Raw genomic sequence first — 17,642 nt, forward strand, 5'->3', positions numbered from 1 at the left:
AACAACTGCTCACAGTTTTCTCACCACCTGATGACCAGTTCCTAATCACTGCCACAAATTTTAGATAATATTGTTTGGTAGGACCCCACTTCTCTATCAGTCAGGATAGACTAAATTATGCTAGGGTGACAGATGACCATGAAATCTTAACAGCTCAAACCTACAAAGGAGTATTTCTGGGTCACTGCGAGTCAGCAGGAGTCTCCACTTATCAGAGCCACTCAGAAACCCAGGCTAATGGAGTCACCACCATTGCTAACATTGCTTGTCACTACACCAAAGGGAAAAAAATGTGGTAAGCTGCACAATGGCTCTGCTTCTGCAGAACCATTTAAGAACTTTAAGCTTCTGCTTAGAAGTGTCACTTGTCGCTTCCACTGAAATTTCACCGACTAAGCAAGTTATATGGCACTTCTAACTTCATGGAGACAGGAAGGTGTAATCCTACCACATATCCAGGAGGAGAATCAGAGATATTGGGGGAATGGAACTAATGACTACCAGTCTCACATACTTTGTCCATTTTTATTGTGGCTCCTGTCATTTTCTTGTTACTTGTTAGAGTTCCTTGTAGGGTCTAGAAGGTATTGCTCCCTCATCAGTTTTCAGTGTTGAAATTATCTTCTCTCTGCCACTGATCTGTTAACTTTGTCTATGGTGTCCTTCACTGAGCAGAAATCCTTTATTTTGATGTAGATCAAGTCATCAATTTTTTCCAGATGAAATTTTCTGCGTTGGGGGTCTTGTTTAAGAAATCCTTTCCCATCCCAAGGTCATAAGATGTGATCATATACTTTCTTCTGTTAACTCCATATTATACTTTTCACATTTAGATTTTATATATATCTAGAGTTCACATTTATTTGTTTATTTATTTATTTATTTATGGCTGCATTGGGTCTTCGTCGCGGTGTATGGGCTTTCTCTAGTTGTGGCGAGCGGGGGCTACTCTTTGTTGCAGTGCATGGGCTTCTCATTGCGGTGGCTTCTCTTGTTGCTAAGCACGGGCTCTAGGCACATGGGCTTCAGTAGCTGTGGCACGCGGGCTCAGTAGTTGTGGCTCATGGGCTCTATAGCGCAGGCTCAGTAGTTGTGGTGCACGGGCTTAGTTGCTCTGCGGCATGTGGGATCTTCCTGGATCAGGGCTTGAACCCATGTCCCTTTCGTTGGCAGGCAGATTCTCAACCACTGCGCCACCAGGGAAGTCCAAGAGTTCACTTTTTAAAAGGTGTAGAGATCTTTTATTGTAGTCCTTACAATGAGCCAATATTCTCAATATCATCAACTATAAAATTCATTATTTTTCCACTGATTTCTGATTCCATGTTTATCATATTTCAAGTTCATTAACATCTGTTTCTGTTCCATTGACCTATTTATTTGTTTCAACTCCAGTTCTACACTAGTTTTAGCATTATGGTTTTGTAGAATGTGTTAATATATATTAGGGAGAATCTCTGCTTTTCTTCGAAGTTTTTTTAGTGATCAGTGATCTTCTATTCTTCCCTGTACATTTCAGAATCAATTTGTAAAGTTTCTAGATTATTTTTGATAGAAATTCTACTAAAAGTATCAGTTAATTTGAAGGATAATTTACATCTTTGTGATGTTAAAATTTCCCATTCTTTAACATGGTGTATCTTTCCATATATCCTGGTCTTCATTTATGTCTTTTATTAGATATTTAAAGCTTTCCTAGTATATTCTTTGATAGGTTAATTTCTATATATTATATAGTTTTTTATTGCTACTGTGAATGGTATCTGAGTTTATATTACATTTTCTGGTTGTTAATAAATGATGTAGAGGAAGGCTATTGATTTTTAAATTTTGTTAATATTGCAACTGGGCTTACTAATCTAAAAAATTATCTGATATTCTCTTGAGTTTTCTATTCATATGATCACATTTATCATTTGAAAATAATTACATTTTCTTCTCTTCTTCTCCAAACCTTAAATCTCTTTCCTCACTTTTTAATTTGTATTATTATAATGCTAAGGTTGAATAGTGGTGGGGATATTATTTATCCTTGGCTTGTTCATAATTTTAATACCTTCATTAAGCATGATGTTTTTCGAGGTGTAAGTTATACTCAGCGAAAATCATAGATCTTCAATGAACTATTTAATCAGTTTTGGTGGACACAGACATTTGCTTCACCTCAGAATGCCCCCTTGTGCTCCTTTACAACCTCTCCCCTCTCCAGAAGCAACTACTATTCTACTTTTTGTAATTATGTTAATTTTACCTTTTCTAGAATTTCATGTGAATGGAATTATAGCAGAATGTATTTTTATATGCCTGGTTTCTTTCAATCAGGATAATATTTTAGAGATTCATCTATGTTGTCACTTGTATCGGTAGTGTGTTCCTTTTTACTGCTTAGTAGTATTTCATTGTATGACTATACCACATTTTGTTTATTCTCCTTTTGATGGGCATCTGGGTTATTTCCAGTTTGGAACTATTATGAATAAAACTGCTATGAACATTCTTACACAAGGCTCTTTGTGGACATATGTTTTTATTTCCCTAGGAGTGGAATTGTTGAGTCATAGTGTAGTTGCATATATAACTTTTTAAGAAACCACCAGTTTTCCAGTGTGATTGTTTCATTTTATACTTCCACCAGCAACATGTGAGAGATCCAGTTGCTCCACATCTTATACAACATTTAGTATTGTAAATTGTTGTAAATCTATTCCATTTTACTCGCTATGTCAGGTATGTATTGTCCTTATTGTAATGATGCCTAACTGTTTTTTTTTTTTTTTTAAACATCTTTATTGAAGTATAATTGCCTTACAATGGTGTGTTAGCTTCTGCTTTATAACAAAGTGAATCAGTTATACATATACAATATGTTCCCATTTCTCTTCCCTCTTGCATCTCCCTCCCTCCCACCCTCCCCATCCCACCCCTCTAGGTGGTCAAAAAGCACCGAGCTGATCTCCCTGTGCTATGCGGCTGCTTTCCACTAGTTATCTATTTTACATTTGGTAGTGTATATATGTCCATGACACTCTCTTACCCTGTCACATCTCACCCCACCCCCTCCCCATATCCTCAAGTCCATTCTCTAGTAGGTCTGTGTCTTTATTCCCATCTTGCCACTAGGTTCTTCATGGCCTTTTTTTTTTTTTTTTTTTTTCCTTAGATTCCGTATATATGTGTTAGCATACTGTATTTGTTTTTCTCTTTCTGACTTACTTCACTCTGTATGACAGACTCTAACTCCATCCACCTCATTACAAATACCTCCATTTCATTTCTTTTTATGGCTGAGTAATATTCCATTGTATATATGTGCCACATCTTCTTTATCCATTCATCTGTCGATGGACATTTACGTTGCTTCCATGTCCTGGCTATTGTAAATAGAGCTGCAATGAACATTTTGGTACATGACTCTTTTTGACCTATGGTTTTCTCAGGGTATATGCCCAGTATTGGGATTGCTGGGTCGTATGGTAGTTCTATTTGTAGTTTTTTCAGGAACCTCCATACTGTTCTCCATAGTGGCTGTATCAATTTACATTCCCACCAACAGTGCAAGAGTGTTCCCTTTCCTCCACACCCTCTCCAGCATTTATTGTTTCTAGATTTTTTGATGATGGCCATTCTGACCGGTGTGAGATGATATCTCATTGTAGTTTTGATTTGCATTTCTCTAATGATTAATGATGTTGAGCATTCTTTCATGTGTCTGTAGGCCATCTGTATATCTTCTTTGGAGAAATGTCTATTTAGGTCTTCTGCCCATTTTTGGATTGGGTTGTTGGTTTTTTTGTTATTGAGCTGCATGAGCTGCTTGTAAATCTTGGAGATTAATCCTTTGTCAGTTGCTTCATTTGCAAATATTTTCTCCCATTCTGAGGGTTGTCTTTTGGTCTTGTTTATGGTTTCCTTTGCTGTGCAAAAGCTTTTAAGTTTCATTAGGTCCCATTTGTTTATTTGTGTTCTCATTTCCATTTCTCTGGGAGCTGGGTCAAAAAGAATCTTGCTGTGATGTATGTCATAGAGTGTTCTGCCTATGTTTTCCTCTAAGAGTTTGATAGTGTCTGCCCTTACACTTAGGTCTTTAATCCATTTTGAGTTTATTTTTGTGCATGGTGTCAGGGAGTGTTCTAATTTCATACTTTTACATGTACCTGTCCAATTTTCCCAGCACCACTTATTGAAGAGGCTGTCTTTTCTCCACTGTATATTCTTGCCACCCTTACCAAAGATAAGGTGACCATATGTGTGTGGGTTTATCTCTGGGCTTTCTATCCTGTTCCATTGATCTATATTTCTGTTTTTGTGCCAGTACCAAACTGTCTTGATTACTGAAGCTTTGTAATATAGTCTGAAGTCAGGGAGCCTGATTCCCCCAGCTCCATTTTTCGTTCTCAAGCTTGCTTTGGCTATTCGGGGTCTTTTGTGTTTCCATACAAATTGTGAAATTTTTTGTTCTAGTTCTGTGAAAAATGCCAGTGGTAGTTTGATAGGGATTGCATTGAATCTGTAGATTGCTTTGGGTAGTAGAGTCATTTTCACAATGTTGATTCTTCCAATCCAGGAACATGGTATATCTCTCCATCTATTTGTATCATCTTTAATTTCTTTCATCAGTGTCTTATAATTTTCTGCATACAGGTCTTTTGTCTCCTTAGGTAGGTTTATTCCTAGATATTTTATTCTTTTTGTTGCAATGGTAAATGGGAGTGTTTTCTTAATTTCACTTTCAGATTTTTTGTCATTAGTGTATAGAAATGCAAGAGATTTCTGTGCATTTATTTTGTATCCTGCTACTTTACCAAATTCATTGATTAGCTCTAGGAGTTTTCTGGTAGCATCTTTAGGATTCTCTATGTATAGTATCATGTCATCTGCAAATAGTGACAGCTTTACTTCTTCTTTTCCTATTTGGATTCCTTTTATTTCTTTGTCTTCTCTGATTGCTGTGGCTAGCACTTCCAAAACTATGTTGAATAATAGTGGTGAGAGTGGGCAACCTTGTCTTGTTCCTGATCTTAGTGGAAATGGTTTCAGTTTTTCACCATTGAGGACAATGTTGGCTGTGGGTTTGTCATATATGGCCTTTATTATGTTGAGGAAAGTTCCCTCTATGCCTACTTTCTGCAGGGCTTTTATCATAAATGGATGTTGAATTTTGTCGAAAGCTTTCTCTGCATCTATTGAGATGATCATATGGTTTTTCTCCTTCAATTTGTTAATATGGTGTATCACATTGATTGATTTGCGTATATTGAAGAATCCTTGCATTCCTGGGATAAACCCCACTTGATCATGGTGTATGATCCTTTTAATGTGCTGTTGGATTCTGTTTGCTAGTATTTTGTAGAGGCTGAAGCAATTAGAGAAAGAAGAACAAAAAAACCCCAAAGCCAGCAGAAGGAAAGAAATTATAAAGATCAGGTCAGAAATAAATGAAAAAGAAATGAAGGAAACAATAGCAAAAATCAATGAAACTAAAAGCTGGTTCTTTGAGAAGATAAACAAAATTGATAAACCATTAGCCAGACTCATCAAGAGAAAAAGGGAGAAGACTCAAATCAATAGAATTAGAAATGAAAAAGGAGAAGTAACCACTGACACTGCAGAAATACAAAAGATCATGAGAGATTACTACAAGCAACTCTATGCCAATAAAATGGACAACCTGGAAGAAATGGACAGATTCTTAGAAATGCACAAACTGCCGAGACTGAACCAGGAAGAAATAGAAAATATGAACAGACCAATCACAAGCACTGAAATTGAAACTGTGATTAAAAACCTTCCAACAAACAAAAGCCCAGGACCAGATGGCTTCACAGGTGAATTCTATCAAACATTTAGAGACGAGCTAACACCTATCCTTCTCAAACTCTTCCAAAATATTGCAGAGGGAGGAACACTCCCAAACTCATTCTACGAGGCCACCATCACCCTGATACCAAAACCAGACAAAGATGTCACAAAGAAAGAAAACTACAGGCCAATATCACTGATGAACATAGATGCCTAACTGTTTTAATTAGCATTTCCATGATGACTAACCTTTTGAGCCCTTTTTTTTTCATCTATGTATTGACCATTTGTATATCTTCTATTGTGAAATGTTTGAGTTTTTTGCCCATTTAAAATTTTTTGTTGTTGTTTTTATTTTTATCATTGTGTTGCAAGAGTTTGTTTTTTTTAAATTTATTTATTATTTATTTATTATTTGTTTCTGGCTGTGTTGGGTCTTCGTTTCTGTGCGAGGGCTTTCTCTAGTTGCGGCAAGCGGGGGCCACTCTTCATCGCGATGCGCGGGCCTCTCGCTATCGCAGCCTCTCTTGCTGCGGAACACAGGCTCCAGACGCGCAGGCTCAGTAGTTGTGGCTCACGGGCCCAGTTGCTCCGCGGCATGTGGGATCTTCCCAGACCAGGGCTCGAACCCGTGTCCCCTGCATTGGCAGGCAGATTTTCAACCACTACGCCACCAGGGAAGCCCAAGAGTTTTTTATATATTGTGGATACAAGCCCTTCATCAGATAGATGTGTTGTGAATATTACTCTCAATCTGGCTTGCCTATTTTCTTGATGGTGTTTTCTGATGAATAGAAATTTTTAATTTTGATGAAGTCCAACTAATTAGTCTTTTTTTTATGGTTTATACTTTCTGAATCCTCCCTGAGAAATCTTTGCCTACTTAGAGGTCACAAAAATATTCTCCTAGTACTTCTAATAGCTTTATTATTTTAGCTCTTATGTTTCAGCCTGTGATCCTTCTCAAATTGGTTTTTGTGTATATTGTGAGGTAGGGGTTGAGGTCCTTTATTTCTCATATGGATATTCAATTTTTCCAACACCATTAATTGAGGATATTTTCCTTTCTCCATTGAATTTCTTTGACATTTTAATCAAAAAATCATTTGACTCTATATATGTGGGTCTATATCTGGACTCTCTATTTGATTTTGTTGGTTTATTTGACTATCCTTTCTCCAATAGTACATTATCTTGGCTGCAGTTTTGGTTTGGATTTTTTTGATCTGAAAAATGTCATTATTTTGCTTTCATATCTTGAAGAGATAGAATTGTGATAGAATTATTTTTGCTGGAGATAGAATTATGTTTGCGGTTTTTTTTTCTTTTAGCACCTTAAAATATCATTCAATTTCCACAGCTTCCAAAATTTTGATGCAAAATTATCAAATCTTATTGTTGCTCTTTTGAAAGTACATATGTGTCCCTATTCTCAGGCTGCTTTTTGCTTCTTAGCTTTGGTGTTCAGCTATTTGCTTATTAAGTGTTTAGGCGTTATTTTCTTCGTATCTATCCAATTTGTATGTATGCTTTCACTAAGCATCTTGAATCTGTACATTGATATCTTTGATCAGTTTTGGAAAGTTCTTAATCTTTCTCTCTTCCAACTTTGCTTCTATCTCATTCTCTCTCTCCTCTCTGCTTGGACTCCAATTGCACATAAACCTTTGATCGTGTCTCACATGTCTTTTGTGCTCTCTTCTTTCCATTCTTTTTTCTCTGTGGGCTTCAGCTTGGATAATTTACTCTTTTATTTTTTTTAAAAAAAATTTATTTATTTATTTATTTGGTTGGGCCAGGTCTTAGTTGCAGCATATGGGATCTTCACTGTGGCATGTGGAATCTTTAGTTGTGGCATGCGGGCTCTAGTTCCCTGACCAGGGATCGAACCTGGGCCCCCTGCGTTGGGAGCACAGAGTCTTAACCACTGGACCACCAGGGAAGTCCCAGTTTGGATAATTTATATTGACCTTTGTGTTTACCAATTCTGTCTGTTGCTTTTAAACCCATCCAGTGAATTTGTAATTTCAGATATTGTACTTTGCAATTCCAGAAAATCCATTTGATATTTTTATAGATTACAATTATCTGCTCAAGTATTCTTTTTAACAATATTGTCATATTTTCCACTTTCCTCTTTAACATACTTGTAATAGGTATTTAAAATGCCTTGTCTGAGGCAATAGAAATAAAAGCAAAAATAAAGAAATGGGACCTAATCAAACTTACAAGCTTTTGCACAGTAAAGGAAACCATAAAATAAAAAAAAATTAAAAAAAAAGACAACCTATGGAATGGGAGAAAATATTTACAAATGACGTGACTGACAAGGGCTTAATCTCCAAAATATACAAACACCTCATACTACTCAATAACAAAAAAACAAACAACCCAATCAAAAGATGAGCAGAAGACCTAAATAGACATTTCTCCAACAGGCACCTGAAAAGATGCTCAACATCGCTAATTATTAGAGAAATGGAAATCAAAACTACAGTGAAGTAACACCTCACACCGGTCAGAATGGGCATCATTAAAAAAGTTTACAAATAATAAATGCTGGAGAGGGTGTGGAGAAAAGGGAACCCTCCTACACTATTGGTGAGAATGTAAATTGGTACAGCCACTATGGAAAACAGTATAGAGGTTCTTAAAAAAACTAAAAATAGAGTTGCCATATGATACAACAATCCCACTCCTGGGCATAAATCCAGACAAAACTATAATTCAAAAATATATATGCACCCTTATGTTCATAGCAGCACTATTCACAATAGCCAAGACATGGAAACAAGCTAAATGTCCATCAACAGATGAATGGATATATACAATAGAATACTACTCAGCCATGAAAAAGAATGAAATAATGCCATTTGCAGCAACATGGATGCAACTAGAGATTATTTTACTAAGTGAAGTAAGTCAGAAAGAGAAAGACAAATGCCATATATGATATCACTTATATGTAGAATTTGAAATATGACACAAATGAACTTATCTACAAAACAGACTTACAGACATACAGAACAGAATTGTGGTTGCCAAGAGGGAGAGAGGGTGGGGGAGGGATGGATTGGGAGTTTGGGATTAGCAGATGCAAACTATTACATATAGAATGGATAAACAACAAGGTCCTACTGTATAGCACAGGGAACTATATTCAATATCCTGTGAGAAACCATAATGGAAAAGAATATGAAAAAGAATACACATATGTATAACTGAACCACTTTGCTGTACAGCAGAAATTAACACAACATTGTAAATCTACTATATTTCAATAAAATAAACATTTTTTTTAATGTTAAAAAAAAACACCTTGTCTGGCAAGATGGCAGCAGTGGTGACCTTCCTCCAGCTGCTGGCCCAGGGCGGCTTGGTGGTATGGAGCCTGCCCAGGGGAGCCAGGTGCTTCGGGGTGCGGTCCTTGCCAACTGGTGAGAAGGTCACGCACACTGGCCAGGCCTATGACCATAAAGACTACAGGAAAGTTCAATTTGTAGGTTGTCGGAAAGAGGTGAATGAAAACTTCACTGTCGATCTGACAGCAGAGTAGCCTGTGAGCAAAGTTGGGAGTCAAGTGATACCATGTGACAGGGGTGGCGGGGTCCAAGGCCACCTCAAAGTGTACATAAACTAGGACAAAGAAACAAAGATGGCGACATGTGGCTACTGTGGACTACAGTTCAGACAGCACCATCCCTAGGGGGATACATGGGAGCATTTCAGTGATGGAGTGAAAATCAGGAGACCCTGGTGCTGTACGTATTGCATCACTAGTGCTGAATAAAGGGTGTTCTCAAAGAAAAAAAGTAATAATAAAATAAAAACTCCTGTCTGCTAACTGGAAAATATGGGTCAGCTGTGGGTCTTCTATTTTTTTCTGAGAATATATGATCACATTTTCCTCCCTTTTCACATGCCTTATAATTCTTTATTGTACACTGGAGATAGTATATACATGAACTGAGACTGAAGAATTTTCCCTAGATAGGTTTTACCCTTCCTATACTGGGCAGATAAAATACAGGGCCAGTCACAACAATGTGATTAGAAAATTATCTAGATTGAGGTTGGGTTGTAGTTCTTTTTGACTCAGTCTCCCTCTGGTTTGGTTGAGAGCTAGTCAAGTCTCTACTCCCTTAACCATAAGGCACCGTGGGAAATTCATTTATGCCTTTCAGATGTTTGAACTTAGCTCTTTAGCCTCCCAACCAATACAGCTTCAAAATTAGGCAAATATCATGAGAGGGAGACCAGCTATGTGTTTGACACAAACCTTCCTCCCTCTAGCAGGACTTTGTCTCCTAAGTACTGAGTCTGTGGGAAATTTCACTTTGTTATTCTGCACCCTCCCTATTACACACACCTCCCCCCAGCCTCCTGTGCCACTCAAGCATATAACAAATGTTCTGTGAAAGAAGACTGCCTATGCTTGAGGGTTCTTTTCAATCAAAGGTCCCGTATCTTTAACTATGGAAAATAATTGGACATTGTATTTTAAAATACTTTATCTTCTGTTTCTTTTTCTTTTTCTGAGACTCCAGTTAAATTCATGTCATCCACTCCACTTTTATCGTCCATACCTCTTAACTTTCGTTTATCTTTTCCATCTCTATATCCTTCCTGATATTTTTTATGTTGGTTTTTGTCCTCTGCCTAATCTTCCAACTCTCTCATCTGTTCTTGGACTGAAATACATTCTGCTATTTACCCCCATCTACCGAGTTACTTGTTTCAATGATTATATTTGTCATTCCCAACATTTCTAGTATTTTTTTTTTTAAAGATTTATTTATTGACTGATTGATTGATTGCTATGTTGGGTCTTCATTTCTGTGCGAGGGCTTTCTCTAGTTGCGGCAAGTGGGGGCCACTCTTCATTGCGGTGCGCGGGCCTCTCACTATCGTGGCCTCTCTTGTTGCGGAGCACAGGCTCCAGACGCGCAGGCTCAGTAATTGTGGCTCACGGGCCTAGTTGCTCCGCGGCATGTGGGATCCTCCCAGACCAGGGCGCGAACCCGTGTCCCCTGCATTAGCAGGCAGACTCCCAACCACTGCGCCACCAGGGAAGCCCTCTAGTATTTTTTTAATAATTGTTTTTCTTGCTTTATATTTACAATGTCCTCCCTTATGTCTTGAAGGGATACATGTATTGTCCTTAATGTAAATTCTTCTTCTGCCCAGTCTGTTCACTTCACTTCTGCTATAGTCATTCTTTTGTTGGTTATTTTTGGCTCTGAGCTCATGTTCCCTTGGAAGTGTCAGCTCTCTTGGCCAATAATGTGTACTTTGGGAGGAGGAGTGAGATTAAAGACCGGGTTCCAGCCTTGGCTCTTCCTGGTGAAGTTATGAGGGGAGTGCCTCAGGGTGTAGAGCCTCTGAGCATCTGTTCCCTGTTTGTTAACGACCACAGAGAAGCCAGAGAACCCTGCCTTCCAGGGAACATCTCTGAGCTTTGCCCTAGTCGCTCCTCTTTTCTAAGAGCTGCCTCGCTCTGTGTAGTCATTTATCCCAATCAAGGTGTGGAAGAAGGAGAGACTGCTCAGTGGCTGGCTGCCTGCCTGCCTTTGTTTGTTGAATCTACTTCTCATCCTAGCTGGCTCCAAAACTGCCTTGAGGTTACCTTGCCATTTCCAGCTGGTGCTATGTTGATGTTTTCTGCCCACAGACGTGAAAGGGCAGGCTACCATATATCTGGAGAATTGTGGAGGAGAGAAAATCCACAACTAGAAAGCCTTCCCCCAGATTCTCATCCATCCATGATATCTGACTTTCTCCACCTCTGATCTGCAGTATTCTGCCAGACTGGGATCCGTCTGGCTTCTGTTTCTCCAGAGTTAGGTTCTGGGATACATCACCCGTCTGTCACTAATACAGTGTCTTTGGGGTTGAGTTTGGGGGAGGGAATCTTCAGTCTACTTAATTCAGCATCAAGACGGGACTCTGAAATCTCCATCTGCTTTCCATTTTCTAGAAATTTCCCAGTATTTCTGGCCTGCCAATGGCTCTTCATCTTATTTCCTATTTCTGTTTTGTATTGGTTATTTAAAAAATTGATTATATATTTGTTCTGTCATTTCAAACGCAAGACCATGTTCTGAAAGCCTTCCTCCTCTTCCTTTGAAGGATCTCCTACTTGGTAAGAAGCTGGGGTCTCATCTTCCTTCTCCCTAGCTTTCCCATCTGTAACACGGGAGCAAACGGACTAGATGGTGTTTGAGGGCCTTCCTCCTCTCATGTGCTGTGACTCCAGGGATCAGGCCCAGCTGTTGTTTGGCTCATTTTCTTCTTTGCATTCCACATTAGTTCAAACATGTGGGTGGAGGTGCCACATTCTCCCTGACCTCATTCTGGTCATGAGTAGTCAGAGAACAAAATGGAGAGCCGAGAAATGAATACAGTTTCCTGTTAGAAGAAAAACATAAACCATCTACAAAAACAATTCCCAAAATGAGCAGCTGAGCGAGGTGAACAGAGGACTATCCTGAGAAATGTAAACCTGGTGGCAGGGGCTGGGTTGTATGGAGCGGGGGATAATTTAAGGATTCCTTATCATTCCCAAATCAAAAGCAGACTTCCAAATTACTTTTATCTTGTCCTCTGGTCTTTCAAAGTCCCTGTCGCCCCCAGGAGCTGCTAATGACTAATGTGAGGTCATAACCCCCTAGGAGATAGGGGTGTCTCTGTGTGGCCTATGATGCCAGAAAACAGGGCGGTAACCTGAATGACCTCCAAGTATCTCATCTATCAAATACTCTGTGGTGTCTCTTTGTAGAGGCAGAGACCATGAATACTTCTGGGAAGAGCTAAAACCCACTTTCACTCTGAGAAGGCTTGGGGGAGCTGGAAAGAGCACCAGGATGCTCACTGTCTCCTAAATCTAACCTTGGACTTGTATTTGATTATTCAGCCTGTGGTCCCTGCCCATAAAGACCTGAGTGTGACAGCTCTAGAAGTGAGAGGGATAGGGTGGTGGTATGGCCTTTGAGGTCCAAGAATGAGGCATAGGCACTGTGCCATCCAAGGCACTCCTTGCCATCCATGATTTTAGGCATCATAAGGCCATAGACTATTGATCAAGTACCTCAGCTCAAGCCTCATACACATATGGGAAACTCAGGCTAAGAGAGGTCAGAGACTTGCCTGATGTCACATAGTGAGTCAACAGCTGACTTAGAATTAGAACCCAAGGCCTCTTATTCCCATGCAGGAGTCTAGTACCTGTACCCAGATTCCTCAGGTAAGTTCCTGAAACTTCTCAGACCCCACTGAGTTTGAGGGATACCCTGGGTCAGGCATAGAGCAAGGGCTAATTAAACATGTATTACTACTAATAGTACAGTGCATGCTGTGGTGTGCTGCTGGGATCCCCCTTCGTGACTGAAGAACTTTCCCCCAGCTTCTAGCAGTACTGCAGGAAGATGGCTCTCAGCTGTAAGTCTTCTTTGGAAACTACTTCTGCCAAAGAAAGTAACCTGGATCAGGCCGTTCCCCCTTCCCAGGAGACCCACATCCAGTGGTGGAACAGTGCTTGGGTACAAAAGGCCAGCCCTGACTCTAACACAGGACAATGCTAAAGTGGTCATCCCAGCTTCAGAGTGCCCCATGGGGTTGGCTCAGGCCATTCCTGCCACTGTATTGTGGCCCGAAGTCTCTCTCTGCCCAGTTCTTTTCTTCCTAAGTCGTTGAGCCCAAGAGCATCCCTAATAAACTTCCTGCATGCTAATCTCCATCTTCAAGTCTGCTTCCCAGTAACCTGTCCTGCCACACTTGGGTTGAATTACAGTCATGAGGAAGCTAGACCTTGGGAAGGAGCTGGGGTCAGGTAGCTTCATTCATGGAGGGGAAGCCCTGAAAAGAGATGGCTCAGGAGGTAGGGCACAGACTCTGAACCTGGAGACCTAGATTCCTGCCTCCACAGAGCAGCTATCTGCCCTATTGTGATCTTGCCTGCAACCCCCCAAACAGATGGGGGGAAGAGGACATGCGATTATTGCTGTTCCAAACTGTGATCTTTCATGACTACTTAAAAACCATGCTGTGTGTCCCAGAGGATCAATCTCTCTCATTCTCATTGCCGCTAACCCAAATCTTTACCCTTTTCTCAGGCTCCATCCACTTACTTCCCTTGCTCTTAGCAGATGATCCTGCCTTCTGCTTTACAGGGGAAAAAATGAAGCCTTTGGTGAGGGCTCCATTGATTTCCCATCTCTCATCCTTATTACCCCATCATCAGCTCCTTCCCCCCAGCCCAAGGAAGGAGTGGGTCTCCTAGGCTCCGAATCCTGTGTCTTTCTGCCTTCTCAGAGATCGTTATGTGCCAAGTATCATACCTCTTCTCCCTCATGGGACTTCTTCTCTCTTGGTACCTTCCCGCAGGCACATAAACATGCTCAGGTCTCTCATGTCTTGAACAAACTGCAATCTTTTCTCATCCATGTGTTCTTCAACTACTGGTCCTTCCATTCACCCATCCATTCACTCAACAAACTTTAATTGAACACCTACTATGTGCCAGGCACTATTCTGGGTGCAGGAATACAGCAGCGAACAAAAGAAAATCCTGATTCTCATGGAAATTATATTCTATGGGGGGAGATAGAAAATAAATGTGTGAATGAGTAATATTATAATATTGTCAGAAGGTAAATAAATGCTAAGTGGAAAAAAATCAAGCAGAGTAAAGGAATTAAAGAATGACTGGGGATGGGGGATTGGCGGGTATCATTTTATATAGGGTGGTCAAGAAAGGCCTCCCTGGTAAGATAACATTTGAACAGAGACCTGGAGAAAGTAAGGGAATGAGTTATATGGACATCTGGGGGAAGAATGTCCCAGTCAGGGGGAATAGTAACTGCAAATGTTCTGAGGCAAACATACCTTGTGTGTTCAAGGAACAGCAAGGAAAGGATGATGGAGTAAAGGAAGCAACAGGGAACATGGTAGGAAATGAGATCAGAAGGATAGCAGGGAGCCAGGTCATGTAGGACTTTGTAGGCCAACATAAAGACTCAGCTTTTACCCTGGAGAATTCTAAGCAGAGGAATGACTTAATTTGCCTGCGCTTAAAAGGATTACTCTAGCTTCTGTACAGAAAATAAACTACAGAGAGAAAGATAGAAGCAAAGAGACCAATTAGGAGGCTATTGCAATACAGGCAAGTGATGGAGATGGGTGGTAGCAGTGGAGATGGAGAGAGTTCATCTGGTCTGAAGGTAGATCCAGTAGGATTGGTGATATGGGGTGTGCAAGAAAGAGAAAAATTAAGGGTGACTGCAAGATTTTTAGCCTGAGCTACTGGAAGAATTGCCATCACCTGAGGTGCAGATGGCTGCAGGAGAAATGGTTTGTTTTTGTTTTGTTTTCTTTTGTTTCACTGGCAGTGGGGAGGGGGGGAATGGAAATCATGATTCTTATTGGAGACAAATGGAGATGTCAAGTAGGCAGTTGGAAATATAGAATTCAAAACACAGTCCAAGCTGGAGATTTTCTTTGGAGAGTTATTGGCACATAGATGGTATTTAAAGTGATGAGATGACCAAGGGAGTGGCTCTAGACCCAGAAGAAAAGAGTTCTGAGTACCAAGTCCTGGGGTTCCCCAACGTTCAGGGGTTGGGGAGAAGAGAAGCACCCAGCATAGGAGACTAGAAGGAGCAACAAGTCAGGTGAGAAGAAAAGCAAGAGAGGGGAGTGTTCTAGAAGCTGGAAGTGTTACAAGAAAGAGAGGGAATGAATCAGGGGAGAGAGTGAACAGATTGATGATCAGGAGAGAGGCAGAATGACCGGAGTGTGATGCCCTTGAGTAGGAGAGAGAGCACAAGAGGAGGGCCAGCCTCAACACCCACCTTTCACCCAGAGCACTGGCGGGGGGGCAGGGTGTGTGGCAGGCAGAGTATGTGGGCCCAGGTGCTCTGTCTCCCCTCCCAGCTCTGCTCTTCTCAAGGGTTTCCCCCTTCTGCCTCCATCACCTGACCCCTTTCCTCCTCTCAGATCCATGAGGCACACACTGGGGTAATCAGATCAAGGTCTTCCCAACCCGTGCATTGTCTTAGAGAAGTGCTAGACCTGGGCAGGACCCTGATGCTGTTCACTTGTTAAATTAGTCCCTTCCCTCAAGGTCAGCTAGAAGCCCACCTCCCCTGGGAACCCTTCCCTGACCTCCAGAGCCCCAGTCCACTCTGCTTTCCCCCCTTCTCTCCTCCCACTTCCTCCTCCAGCTCCAAGCATTGAGGAGCATCCTTGTGGCCCTAGGGTGAGGTGGGGATGGAAGCCCTATTCAGCTGCCTTTCCACTTATCACCAGGGGGTGATTCCCCCGAGGGGGAAATCCTTCTGGTGCTCTCAGTGAGAAATGGCCGGCTGCAGGAGAGCGTGGGGTGGATTCTTTTGGAGGAAAAGGAGGCAGAGACCCTGAATGGCTGACCCACTTCCCCCCCCACCACATGGCCAGTCCTTGGCAGTGCTGGGAGGTGAGCCCTGGTGTCCTGGCTTCCAGCCTACTGTACTGTCTATACCACAGTCCCGCCAGCCAGGGTTAAGGCGTTCCCTCCAGAGTTCAAGTTTTCTTTCAGTTACAACATGTGGGAAGCATGGGTGAGGAACCTGGAGGAGAATGAGCCTGGGTTCCTGCCCCAAGGGAGCTCTCAAAATGCCTATGGAGATAAGGCATGAGACAAGCAGAGAACACGGTTGACAGCACATGTCAGATCAGATCAGGATTGAAGTAGGCACCTGCACCCTGAGGGGGACTTAGGGAAGGAAGTAACCGATTTGTCCAGTTTGAGAGAACCACTTCTGATAGACTCCCTTTCCCTGAGGGGAGGGGATGGAGAATATCCCCTGTGTGAATATCTACCGAGGGCGGAGGGTGTGGAGTGATGGAGAGGAACCACATTTTGACAGCAATGCTGACCCCAACAGAATGGTGAAGGGCTGATGGGGAAATTTCTAGGGTGAAGGGAGAAACTTGGTGGCTGGGGTCATTCCTCAGAGGTGGCCACACATCTCTCTGAGTGGACAGTCATTGCTACTGCTAAGGTTCCCTCTCAGAAACCCGAGGCCCACCACCATTCGTCTGTGGAGGTGTCGGGTTTCCTCGGAAAGTCTGGTTGTAGAGATTTCTTTAGAAGTTGTGTTTGTGATGATCTCATCATGGGAAATGAGGAAAGGAGGAGAGGTGCCAAATATGTTATTGTGCTGAAAGTCCTGTTTTAAGAAAACAAATGCAAGATTGTATTCATTAGCAACTGCCAGCCACAAACGTGGAAAAAGCAGTTAAGCCAATGAGGCATAATACCCCACATCTGATGCGGGAACCTTGGGTGAAGTGGGCCAGTGGGAAGAAAGCCTGGTTTCCAGCTGGTGGGAAGAAGCAGGGAGGGAGGTGTCCTGTAAGAGGACTGAACCTTTGGTCACTGACTGGAGATGCTGCAGCTCACACAGCTTGTCTCGGGTTGTCTTCCCCAGCAGCAGGGACCCAAGTGGAGACCTGGCAGTGGTCAAGACATGGTCCGAGAGAGGTGACTGCCATCACAATGTATTTCTTCCAAAGAGAGGGCCAGTGGGCTGAGAGAAGACAGGGAGGGAAAGGGGGCCAGGACTGGCAATCGGTGGTCCTGCCCCAGAAATTAGAGATTGACATAAAGAACTGGCAGGTTAAGAATGACCCATAAGGGAGGACTGAATAAATTGTTCTCAGCACTGGGGCAGTGAAGCCTTCCCTTGTGTCCCTACCAAGACTGGGACTATGGTAAGATGTCCTGAAGACGCCCAGGCACACTTTCTCAAGCCCAACTAAAACCAAATGACCATACTGAGAACATGTGACTGAAAACAGCAACA

General features: G+C 41.6%; 1 non-coding gene and 1 pseudogene across 1 annotated transcript; one reads left to right on the forward strand and one right to left on the reverse strand.

Moving 5' to 3' along the window:
* Positions 1–7,668: 7,668 nt before the first annotated feature.
* Positions 7,669–7,741, reverse strand: TRNAG-CCC (transfer RNA glycine (anticodon CCC)). Its single transcript has one exon. It is a non-coding gene; the product is annotated as a tRNA-Gly (tRNA).
* Positions 7,742–9,130: 1,389 nt separating this feature from the next.
* LOC137763089 (NADH dehydrogenase [ubiquinone] iron-sulfur protein 6, mitochondrial pseudogene) lies at positions 9,131–9,505 on the forward strand (annotated as a pseudogene).
* Positions 9,506–17,642: the final 8,137 nt, after the last annotated feature.

The sequence above is a fragment of the Eschrichtius robustus genome, chromosome 1 (assembly GCF_028021215.1).
Source record: "Eschrichtius robustus isolate mEscRob2 chromosome 1, mEscRob2.pri, whole genome shotgun sequence".
Classification (NCBI taxonomy): domain Eukaryota; kingdom Metazoa; phylum Chordata; class Mammalia; order Artiodactyla; family Eschrichtiidae; genus Eschrichtius; species Eschrichtius robustus.